Genomic DNA, 12,048 nt, shown 5'->3' on the forward strand with positions numbered 1-12,048 from the left:
TATATATATATATATATATATATATATATGATAGATTTTTTTATATTGTGTATGTCAAAAATAATATTCATCATAATCAAGAGAATAAAACATACCGTAATCAACATTTGAATCCATTATTTGCTCATCGTTCTGGTTCAAAAGCTTTGCCTAAAGTGCAAGATTGGATCTAAATGACTACAAGATCACACATAGGAGTGATATGTCAGACAAATCTCCATCATCAAGCACAAATCTCGAGGAATGATATAGATCTCAAGGTGAATTTATGAACAATAAATATTCAAATCTTGATAAAAAACTCATACAAAACTTAAATTCCAACAAACTTATAGATGTTAGCACAATATTAGTTTAATCTGAGTCAAATCAATCTCAAATTAAGTCATTAAATAACTCTTGAAAGTTTTTCAGACATATTTAGAAAATTCAACGAATGTCAAATCTAATAAGCATATAGTCATAAAGTGTCTCGACAAGACGAATCCAACGAACCCAATATTGCTCAATTCTGACATCGTTAAGTCACTTAAATGTCAATCAAAAGTTGTTTGATCGAAGAAAGCTCTTCAGATCGTCTAATTGAAGTGTTTCATATTTCTACATTAATTGCACTAATAACATTGTAAATAGAGTCTCACCCTTCTCATGAAAAGGGGGCTAGAGGCTTCGGAGAGAGCTTAAAGCTTTGAGAATTAGCTGAAATTCAGCTTCCCTCCTGTCGCTGTCGATCGTTGCTGCAAACCCCCACCGACCGTTGTCCGCCGCAGTTGACAACCACTGACCTCTGTGGAGCACTACTATTGTCGTCAACTACCACCGACCGTCATCGACTGCTGACCACCGTCAATCATCACTAATCACTGTCGACCATCACCTACCGAAAGTTATCAATCGGCATTGTAACTTGAAAAACCTTGTAACCCTTTTCTCGATTGTGGGACAAAAAGTTTTTGTAATCACCAACTTATAGTGGATTCTTACAATTGGGCTTGCGCGCGTGATTTTTTCCCTTCATGAGTTTTCCACGTAAAAACTTCTAGTGTCATTGTTGGTTATTTTCTTTCACTGAAGTGTGTGTTGAATTCATGTGCAACACTAATACGATAATTCATTACTCTACCACCATGAATTTTCTAGCATGCATCAGTTTGGCACGGTTCATGGGAAATTAAACACCGTTTGACATTGTCTTTCGCTCTGAGAAGACGATCCCCTACTTCATTTCACGATGATGTATATCATCAAACTGGAGAATGAACCTTCTTTGCATCTTGAAAATCATCCCTAGAGCATTCCTGACAATCTTCACCGTAGTCTCAAAAGGTCGTTCATGTCAACATTTCGAGCACAATTCTAGTGGGTTGTATTTTCACATCATATTTAGACAAAGTATCTCACAACTTCTTTTAGGTTGGGGGCAACCTTCACCGTAATCTCAAAAAGTCGTTCATGTAAACGTCCCGGGCACAACTACGAGAATCACTTATGGAATAGTAGGCAAGCTTCACCACAAAATGTACCGAAGTTCTTCTTCAACCAGATTAAAAAGTTGTCCTCTTTAAGGCCAAATACATGTGTTGTATACAAGTCGCATGGAAAACACCCCCTCTAAGGGCAAAAAGATTCAAAAGCAGCAATTAACGATTTGTCAATCATTATTCTTGAGTATGACTGCAACTATATTTAATATATATATATATATATTATGATAAGTATATATATATATATATTCAATTGCGATCTACGTGTTAATCTCAATAAATGTAGAACATCCCTGACACCTCATTTTAGTCTTAATTGATCCAAATGGGACTTGATTCGATCTTTTTCATTATAGGTTACAATCGTCAAGTAAAAGCTTCGACATATAACCTTAGATAGGTAAAAAATCCCTGGTGGATTTCTTTTGACCTCCTCCTTGACAGGCTGCGTTTTTAAAACAAAAGCTTCGACCAACAACCTATGATAGGTCAATCATCTTCAGTGGATTTCATATGACTATGTCTGTTACGGTTTAATATTATCGAGCATATTCAGTTATACAACTCATAACTAGTCTCACTTCCTTAGTGAAATCCTCTTTCAACAATTCCTCTAAAAGTAGAGCCCAAGAGGAGGACTCAAAGGGAATATACGATACTCTTGAAAGTCAAGTCTAAGAGACAAGACTCGATGGGAAGATACAATACTCCTGAAAGTCGAGCCCAAGTGATAAGACTTGATGAGTTGCTACCATGACCCTGGAAGTAGAGTCGAAGTGGTTGGACGACAAGACGATGAGAAGCTACCATGACCCTGAAAGCCAATGTGAAGTGATAACACTCGGTGTTAATATATGGTACTCATGGAAGTCGGGCCAAATAAGCAATACTCAATGAGAAGTTATCATGCCCCTGGGAGATGAGCTCAATAGAAAAGTCTCGATGGAAGGTTAGTGGTAAACATGATCCTTACTAGAAAGACTCCACTAAAGCAAGTGGTTGACAGAGTCTCCACTCAAAGACCGGAGAAAGCTACAAGCCTTATAAGAGACATAGGTACATCAAAAACCTCTGAGGGCTATAAGCCCTAGAAAGTACGGGGCACTAAAGGACATCATAAGAGCACAATCCTCGGAAAACGTGGGTACATCGAAAACCTTAAAAGACTATAAGCCTCAGAAGGCACAATTAAAAAAAAAATCACTGAAGGCTACGAGCTGTAGAAGATACCAGATCATTTTAAGCTCCTATAAGACATAAGCCTAAGAGGACACGTCCTCATGAGACACTATTGACATCAAGTTTTGTTGTCACAAGTATAGGGTATCCACCTGCATGACTTAGGATTGTCTGCGATTTGTTCATAACATATGATAGCTCAATAGACCCATTTAGGACCTTCTAACACTTGTTCAGAGCAAGTAAGCTAGGTTTGGTGGCGATTTAGCCATACCCGAGAAGATTCTCTCCGGGAGGCATTTCCGAGATGTGAGACATGCTTGATGCCTAATATAATGATTAGAAGTCATCACATGTTCATCCGGAGCCTCCCACGACTATAGGATGTCACTAAGTCCACCTACGTCCGCTACGAGAAAATTAGGGTTCGAGACACCCTGTGTGCAACGTGGTGCAGGACGATCGTTGGCACCAATTTCTCTAAAAAATGACCAACCAAACTTCTTCATTTAAAACTTATGAGAATACATTTTACTCACATGGACTCTTCAATAGCTTCCAGATCACTATCTATTTTCTATATTTATTTTTGTTTTTAGTCTGTTTTGTTTTGTTTTATTTTGCAGTTTTAAGTATTTAGAAAACACGTTTGGTGCTGTTATATATTATATATTTTTTTAAATATAAACCATTTTTTGTTTGGGTATTTTTTTATTTTTTTAAAGAAAAAGTCTATACTTTTTATAAAATAGTCGACTCTAGATACGCTCCAATATTAGTATATGAAGTTTTCCTTGCTCCACATAGCACGAAATATTATACGTAGGTAGGCGGGTGATGGGCGGAAGAGGGCTGCGGCCGCCGGATGGTGCTGCGGGTGGGGGGATTTGGCGGCTGGCGGTGGTAGTAGGCGTTGGCGGTGGGCGACAGTGGCAACTACATTGGTGACGGCGAGTTAGGGGAAATGTTGTTTGCCGTTGTAAAAAGAGTTCAAAAGATGTGTTTTCTAATTTTTAGTATTTAAAAAAAAATGTTCTTTCATTAAATAAAAATAAGAAATAAAAAAAATACAAACACTATTTTTAATTTTTTAGTTTAAAAAATAAAAAAAATAAAAATCAATAATTGATCACCAACAGCCCCTAAAATTTCATAATTTAAGAAAGAAAAAATTCTCAACCCACAAAATTCCCAGTATCCCACGGAGTACACATTGTCTTCCTCATTCACTTTTCACTGCTTGGCTTCGCGCAAGAGAGCGCAACGGGAAGACGCCAAGCCAGAGCACAACTCCGTTGATTTTCCTCCAGTATCTCTTTCCAGCTTGCATCCAGCTATCGATTTGATCCCGTCGAATCTTTCGTTGTTGCCCAAAGTTGAACTTTCGATCGTCACTTTGCTCGCTCGGGAGAAGCCAACTCAGAGATGTGCTTCTCCATTGATTTTCCTCCTGCATCCCCTTCTATTGCTTGCACTTGGATGATGGTTTGCTAGTTTTTTTATTGATTGGGCAGTGTACAGATCCAGTCTTAATCAAGTGCTCGGCTGCAGCTGCTCAATCCCATCTCAGCCCCTATCTCAACTAAACATGCATGCGATCCAAGCCAAGATCAGTCAGCCAAGCCGAGAGCACGGTCCATGGCACGACTTCAAAAAACTCGCATCATTCCTTCCAATTGACAAAGACAGGTAGGTGGTTGTTTCCTATGTTTTACTCCCTTACTGAATCCGCACTGCTCCATGTACCCAAATGAAACCTAGGGTGAAACTGACATTGGAGGTTATAAATAATCATGCGATGTTGATCAAGAAATCACCTCAGAGCTTCTAACCTTTCCCTTAAGAGCATCCGAGCAGTTCCCTGAAAGTTCCCCAGTCTTATATTACTTCTGAAACTCAGACCTTATCTAAACCACCGCACCACTCAATTCAGAGCCAAATAATTACTTGTGGTGTTTTTAGTGTTGAGGTCTGCATTATATGTGAAGTCTTTCCGAGTAATGAGTATTTTTTACTACTTCAGTATTTGTGATGTGGTGGGGAGATTTCAATCATTTTTACTAGTTCATGGATATGAATATGGAGCACAAAAATAATTATGTGGGTTTGTGCAAAAGTATTTATTTATTTAAAGATAGATCATTGAAAAGTTTTGTTATTTTTTAACCTTGATGTTATTTATTACAGTGAAGTGGTCATCATTTTAGAATTTAGAACATTGTCTGAATGAACACTTATAACTTTTAAATTTAGTGGTTAGTGGACCAATATGAGAAATCAAGTGAGGAAGAAGTGTAATGGGAGCAAACAAAGAACTATAGATATTAAATTTTTTTTTTGAGTTTTCATTCATTAAAGGATGATATTATAATGATTGTGCTTGGCTAAGCGGGTATTAGTTCCAATTATATAATGACATTATTGGAATTACGCCAGATGATTATACATTACTTGTAAGCGACGACCATGTTCTTTAAACGAGTATAAGATCAAATGACGGTGATGAAGTTGATATTGTAGTCACAACTCAATGAATTGAAAAAAATGATTATGCACTCGCGAGATGAAGTGATAGTGATTGCAATAGGCATTAGGTTGTCATCATACACTAATTTCTGATATTTATAATGATAACTTTGAAGATTTTGAAGATTTTATGGTTAGTGGTGTTTTTAAAGATTCTCTTAATTTCAAAAATGCTCATTGATCCAATGACATTATGAATAACTTTGGAGTGAAAGTTCAATATAGAAATGGAAGTCGAGTTATAGCCACGTGTTCGCACAAAAGACGCCTTTGGAGAATGTGAGCTTTAGTTATAGCGAACGGACAATCATTTGAAGTGAGAAAATTATATCCACCTCATTAGTGTTCTGGGGTGAATATAACAAGTAATAAACTGACAACTTCATATTGGTGAGCTGATAAATTGAAGAAATTCTTAAAAAGAGTTTTGACAACACTATAAAGAATATTTTAGAAAATATGCATAGCTTATCACCATTCATACATTAAATTATGAAAGTCATGAGAGGAAGCTCACAACAACACTTTTGACTTAATAGACGATAATTATAGATGGGTGACCTCATTACAAGCTAAACTTATCAATAGATAAATACATGCTCACATATTACTTACATTTTCAGCGAAGTTGATTTTTCTTTCAAAATATTTTTTTGTTAATTTTAAAATTTGCATTGATGACTTTTTAGTCAGCTATAGAGATCTAATCAGTATGGAAGCAAGTCATTTGAAGTTAAAATATTTGTGTGTTTAAATATCTACAATTTCATTAGACGGTGATAATGTGCTATTCAGTTTAGCTTTTGCAGTTGTAGAATCTGAGTCCAAAATAAGCTGAAAATGGTTTTTAGAATGTTTGGCATGTTATATTGTGTTTGATTTATAATATCTGACATTTGAGTTTGGTTTTGGAGATGTTATTTGGTGCGGGAGCTAGAGTTTTATTTTAGTTTTCATGTATTGATTTATATGATTTTATTATTTGTCTCTGTGTTTTATGATATCATGGCAGTATTTAGAAGGCTCTAGCCTTTATAATTAGCTGTTGTTTTGTGTGAGATGGGTGGAGAGGTTTTTATACCTGTGTTTGTTTTTTTTTTTGGAGATCTTGGTCCATCCAAATCTCACCTTGCAGTTGTATCCTTTATTAACGTCTATGTGGTGTTTAGTCATTATCTTATTATTCATGTTATTCATCGTTCTTCCCATTTCTTTTTATTGTTCTTATTGAATTCAGTAACCCCCCTTTGTCGGTATTATTTTGGTATCACATGCTGCATCCTTTCATTTGATTTTCTTTTCTTCTGTGGTTCTAGATTACGATAGACACAGTGTATGCGCTGAAGTTGGGGGCTACACATAGAAGTTCTAAAAATTCTCTCCTGCGGCTGAATACAACATCAAGAAATGATACATCACCTCGAGAGATGAATATACTGCCCTACAATGAATACAATTCCAAAGCGATTGTTTCACTACTCCGAGGGGCTACAAAAACTATTTTTTCCCTATCATAAAAGAATAAGGTTTATTTTACTTACAGAGTCTAGTATTCCTAAAAAGGTAAGCACCTTTAGTTAATTTATTCCTTAAAAAGGATAACTGTCGATTAAAATAACAATTATTCATTTATGTAAATTACGACGATAGATATCAAGTCTATTATTCAAAGTTTGAAATAACTCAAATTTAAACTTGTTCTTATCGGAAGACAGTGAAAGAAATGTATGGAGTGAGAGCATCGGATACTGGGAGGCCCAATGGTAACTTCAGTTGAACTTATAGTTCGCCTTTATAATTTTGAAATTGATATGATGATTTTGTTTAAGTTGAATAGACTTTTAGAAGGTTATGAATTATATTTGATAGAACGGGTCGACAAAAATTTTAGGAGAAATTAGTCCCACAACAATGCCAACAAGATAACCTCAAAACCCATATTAAGGTCAGTTCTACAGATAAGATTGAAGCTCAAACCTAACTAAGAAGTGAGATTTATGCGTTGTATTCCTGTCGAGAAATGAAACCCAGCCCGACTCTCCCGAGCTCACAACCATCCTGGACTAGGTTTGTAGCCAATACTTATTGCACTTTAAAATCAGGATGCTAGTCACACGTACCTTATGAGTGGTGGGCTATTATTAATAAAATAGATGTTTTGAGACCCATAACTCGATCCTAAAGATGGAGTGACTAATTTATATTTCTTGCTTAAATATTTTGCTATCTCAAAGCTCAAAAAATTAACATCGAATGTAATATCATGTTGGCTCGGCTGAACCAACTAAAAAATAATAAATTTGATCAATCAAAATGATTAATAAAAAAAGTTAATTAATCACATTTTTTTTAAAGCGAGACTCTAACTGTGCAATGTGAGTTGTCAACGGGTTATGTAAATTCTTATATGATGCATGTTAAGATAATATTTAAAGCTGATCAATATGAAAGACATATTCACTTATTGAGGGTGACAATTTTCACATGTGAGATTCTTCATTTCGTGCAACGAGTGAATGTCTCAGGTGATACAAAGGGCACAATGTGATGCTTTTCATATGCAGATGCTTTACCTTGATCATTAAGTTTTCTAATTGATTTTGTTCAAGCTGATTAATATTAAATGCATGTCAATGCAATGTCTACTGGTTATGAAATGAAAATATTTATGTTCAGTTATGAATTTTGTTATTTTAATACTAGTCATGAATTGCATTTTTGAAAAAAATTAAATTAAAGTTGAGGTTTGGTGAAAATTCTCTCATCCCAAGACCGTGATTCCGTCTAACTAGACACACAAAAAAAGAAAAATAGAGAAAATTTTGTATTGTTAACGTGCACACAACATTCAAGAAAACAAGTATGTTTCGTAGCATATAACATTCATATTGAAGACCCGACCATAATTTTCGGCCTCTGTAACGGTCGATCACCATTTATCATTGGCCACCAAAGACCACTGTTTACCACCGTCGTAGTTAAAATACAACGGCTTGTTCCTAATAAATTTATCTTTCTTTACATCGTATACCAAAAAGCACTGTCTCAGGTGTAAAATTGTACCCCAACAACCAATTATGACTTATTTGGCCAACTGCTAATATTACATACTTCAACTATGACCTCTAGGACCAATTAACGATATTACAGTAACTAATTTCGACCTTTATGACCAATTAACATTATTATAGTCACCAATTATAACTTATGTAGCCAACTAACGATATTGTAGTCTCCAACTTTGGTCTCTGTGGCTAACTGATGCTATTGTAATCACCAATTGTACTCTCTGTGGCCAACTAACTATGTTGTTACTACGGATCAACAATTTGCATGCAACGATGACCGATAGTGACAATTTGCGGGCAGTGGCGGCATGCAACGTACGACCGTGATTATAGAGACGGGCGATGTGCGTGCATGGGCAACGATGACAGTCGACAACAAATATCATTTAATATAAATGTACGGTGCAAATCTTAAATTTGACCAAATCAACTAAATTATAAATTCAACAAAAATAAACTTTAAATTCATTCATGCTTTACATTGTATTTACAATTCTTCATATCAAACACTTAGCATCCTAAAATCCCTACAAAATAAATTACAATACACTACAATACTCCCAACAAAGCAAACCCATAGTGGATTACTTTGATTGTGTCATGCCTTATGTTTTTTCCCTTTTTAGGGGTCTTCCACTTAAAAAATATTTAAGTCTTTTCCAGCTACTTTTCATTTATCTATGTGTGCGTTGAATCATCATTCAACCATAAGACATTAAATTATTACTCTAATGTTGCTGCAATCCATGTTCATTCATCCAATTATAAATAATTTTGCTAGCTTCTAAGCACTAAAAAAAATTCAGAATTGTTCTATTCAGTCATAAACATGACAAATTTGGAGATCTTTTAATAATATAATTAATGCTTTGAATATCCAATTATATTTCAAGCACTTGATTAACACTAATTTGATATTGGATTAGACAACTTTAAAATAGGTAAATTCATCTCACGCAACTATAAGTTTGCTAAAATTGATGGGCAATTGTTTTGATGCGCCACATACTCATATCAGTTGGTCGAACATATTCTTTTCAGTTGTAAGTCCTCTCTGGTCAGGGGTTCGATCCCCCTCCCCAGTGTAGGGTGTGGTACTCGAATTCTTAGGTGCATGGAAGATGGTCGAGACTTGTATAAAAGTCTATATATATATATATATATATACATATATTATTGAAAGAATAAGTCGGGGCATGAGGTTCTCATCTCACCCTATTGGCTCAACCCCCGTCAGATATATGGGGGACCCATGGGCCTAAATATTCAAGTACCCCCTCCTTAAGGCAACAATCGCCAGAGGCGGGATTCGAACCACATACTAGAAGGGGACATATACCGCCGAAGCGAATGTTCTACGAGCTAACCTGGGAATGAGACACATATATATCAATATTCATAATTTAATGGATGCAAAAATAGCCAAATATATGTCGGTCAATTTTATAATTCAAATTAATCCCAATTCAAACTTTAATTAAGATCTACTTACTTATTAATTTACCAACTTGTTCCTATGCATTTGCATATCTAACGCCTAAACTTCATTTTTGACATACATACGACTTACCTAAGCATCAAAAGGAATACTTGACATGCCTGAAAATATGCTATTTTTTATATATATTTAATGCTTATTTTTAGTGATATTGCACTATAAAAGAAATTATTTTTTGTATTTTTGATTACAAATATGATAGGTTAAGCAATTGGAATAAATGGAGCGAAAATGAAGCAATTTGGAGTCAAATGGAGCAAAGAAGAAAATTTTGACCCGGCGCCTAGGTGTCAGACGATTACTTCATGCTTCTAGAAGGCTAGCACCTAGGCACTACAGTTGGGCGCCAGAAACTGACTTGACATTTTTTTTAAAGCTTTTTGGATGGATTTTCAAGATGGGTGTGTCTATTCAACTGAGGAGGTAATAGAGGACGCCAGAGGTGAAGATTTCCAAGGCTTTTGAGTGCAGGAGAAGAGGAAAAGTGAAAAATTTCTTTTATTTTATGCATTCCAAATGATATTTGAGTGCAACTGTATGGAGACTTTGAGAATTCTTCAAAGGGACTTCAGAAGATTTGCTTATGGAAAAGTTTGAGATAAGTGTTTTGTATTTTTGTTTGAGTTTTGTTAAATTTTATTGTGTAAATTTGATTTTAAATATCAATCTATGTGTTGTTATATTTTTCTCATGAAATCTGAGTAGTTTTCTTTATCTATCTCCTTGTGATGAGAAATAATCATATATAAGATTATAACTATTTAGAATTCCTTTTATTCCATAATTGTGATGATTCATTATTTCACACTTATTCTACTTATACAATTTGGCCAATTGTTAAGTTAAAACTTGATGTGAACCCATAATGACTCGAGAGGGTTAGGGATTCCTCAATTAGTAAGAATCACACTAATCTAAGGGATAAAAGGTAGTCCATAGGTTAGTGCAAATAGATATGAAGATATGTTTTGATGGGGGTAAATTGGTGATTCTAGGGTGACAGGCTAGAACCTTAATCAATTTGATCTACGGTTTGGAATTAAAGCTATGTTAGCCCAATTGAGGGCTTACGTGGGTACTCTATGGTGACAAGCTAGAATCTACCAAGTATAGTTAAGGATTTAAGAACTTAACTCTAGGTTAGTCAATGTTTTTTAAGCACTCGAAAGGAAGTAAAAAATATGTATGCTCATATTTGTCACAACATTACATTTAAACTTATAAACATTTGATTCCTATACTGATTATGATCTAATTGCAAGGGGAATGACTTCCATGTAATTTGAACTCTTCTACGTAATGCTTGTTTAGAAACATTTATCATTTTTTTTAAGTTTAGAAATATAATTAGTAGGTATACATACTCATTTTTACACATAAAATTTCGATCTTAATTCATAGATAATTTACTTGCAGTTCAAGTAGAGTTATACTTAGTCTATAAAAAGAGTTTTTTTGTTTCCCGTGCGATCGATACTTGGGACTAAAATAAATTTTTATATCACCTAAACGATACATTTTTATCCCAATGAATTTTTGAAAACAAAAATTAGAAAATTTATTTTAAAATCAGAAATACCTAGATTAATAGGAGTAACCGTTATAAACACATAAAAATTATATTATCAACATAGAAAGCGGTCAACGCTTCACATTCTAAAAGCTAAAAATGATTGTTATTTTTGATATAATAGGAAATATTTGGGGGGATTTAAATGTAAAAAGAAGTTTTGGTGGTAGATATGTAAATACAAAGGAATTGGCTGTTAAGCTTTCCCCTTTATTTAATTTATATATTATATTTATTTCAAAGAATTTAAATTTATTATAATAATTTAAAGGAAGATTTATAAAAAAAAAAAAAAAAAAAAAAAAAAAATGAGAAAGAAAGAAAGAAAGAGAAGATTTACATACATTCCACTCAACTAGTATGTATCCGCATGCCTAACATCTGAACTTCAATATTTACATACACACCACTCTATTTATACATCAAAATGTGCCATTTTTAAAATGTTCAAATTGATGAAATAATGTACGTTTGGGGCGACGATGTTGTGACGGTGTGACACCGCACTGCAGTTTATGTGTGCTTTTTCAAGAAGCTGCCGTTTTTTTCCCACCATTCTTGAATTGGTGCGGTGGCAGCTTGCAAGCTACGTTATGACTTAAGAAAAAAATTTATAATAGTCATCGTAACTTTTTAAACATTAGGGCTCTGTTTGGCGCAGCTGCAGCTTCCCAGCTTTTCAGCTGCAGCTGCGCTGGCCCAGGAAGCTGCTGGGGGGGAGCA

Source organism: Phalaenopsis equestris, unplaced genomic scaffold, assembly GCF_001263595.1.
Source record: "Phalaenopsis equestris unplaced genomic scaffold, ASM126359v1 Scaffold000226, whole genome shotgun sequence".
Classification (NCBI taxonomy): Eukaryota; Viridiplantae; Streptophyta; class Magnoliopsida; order Asparagales; family Orchidaceae; genus Phalaenopsis; species Phalaenopsis equestris.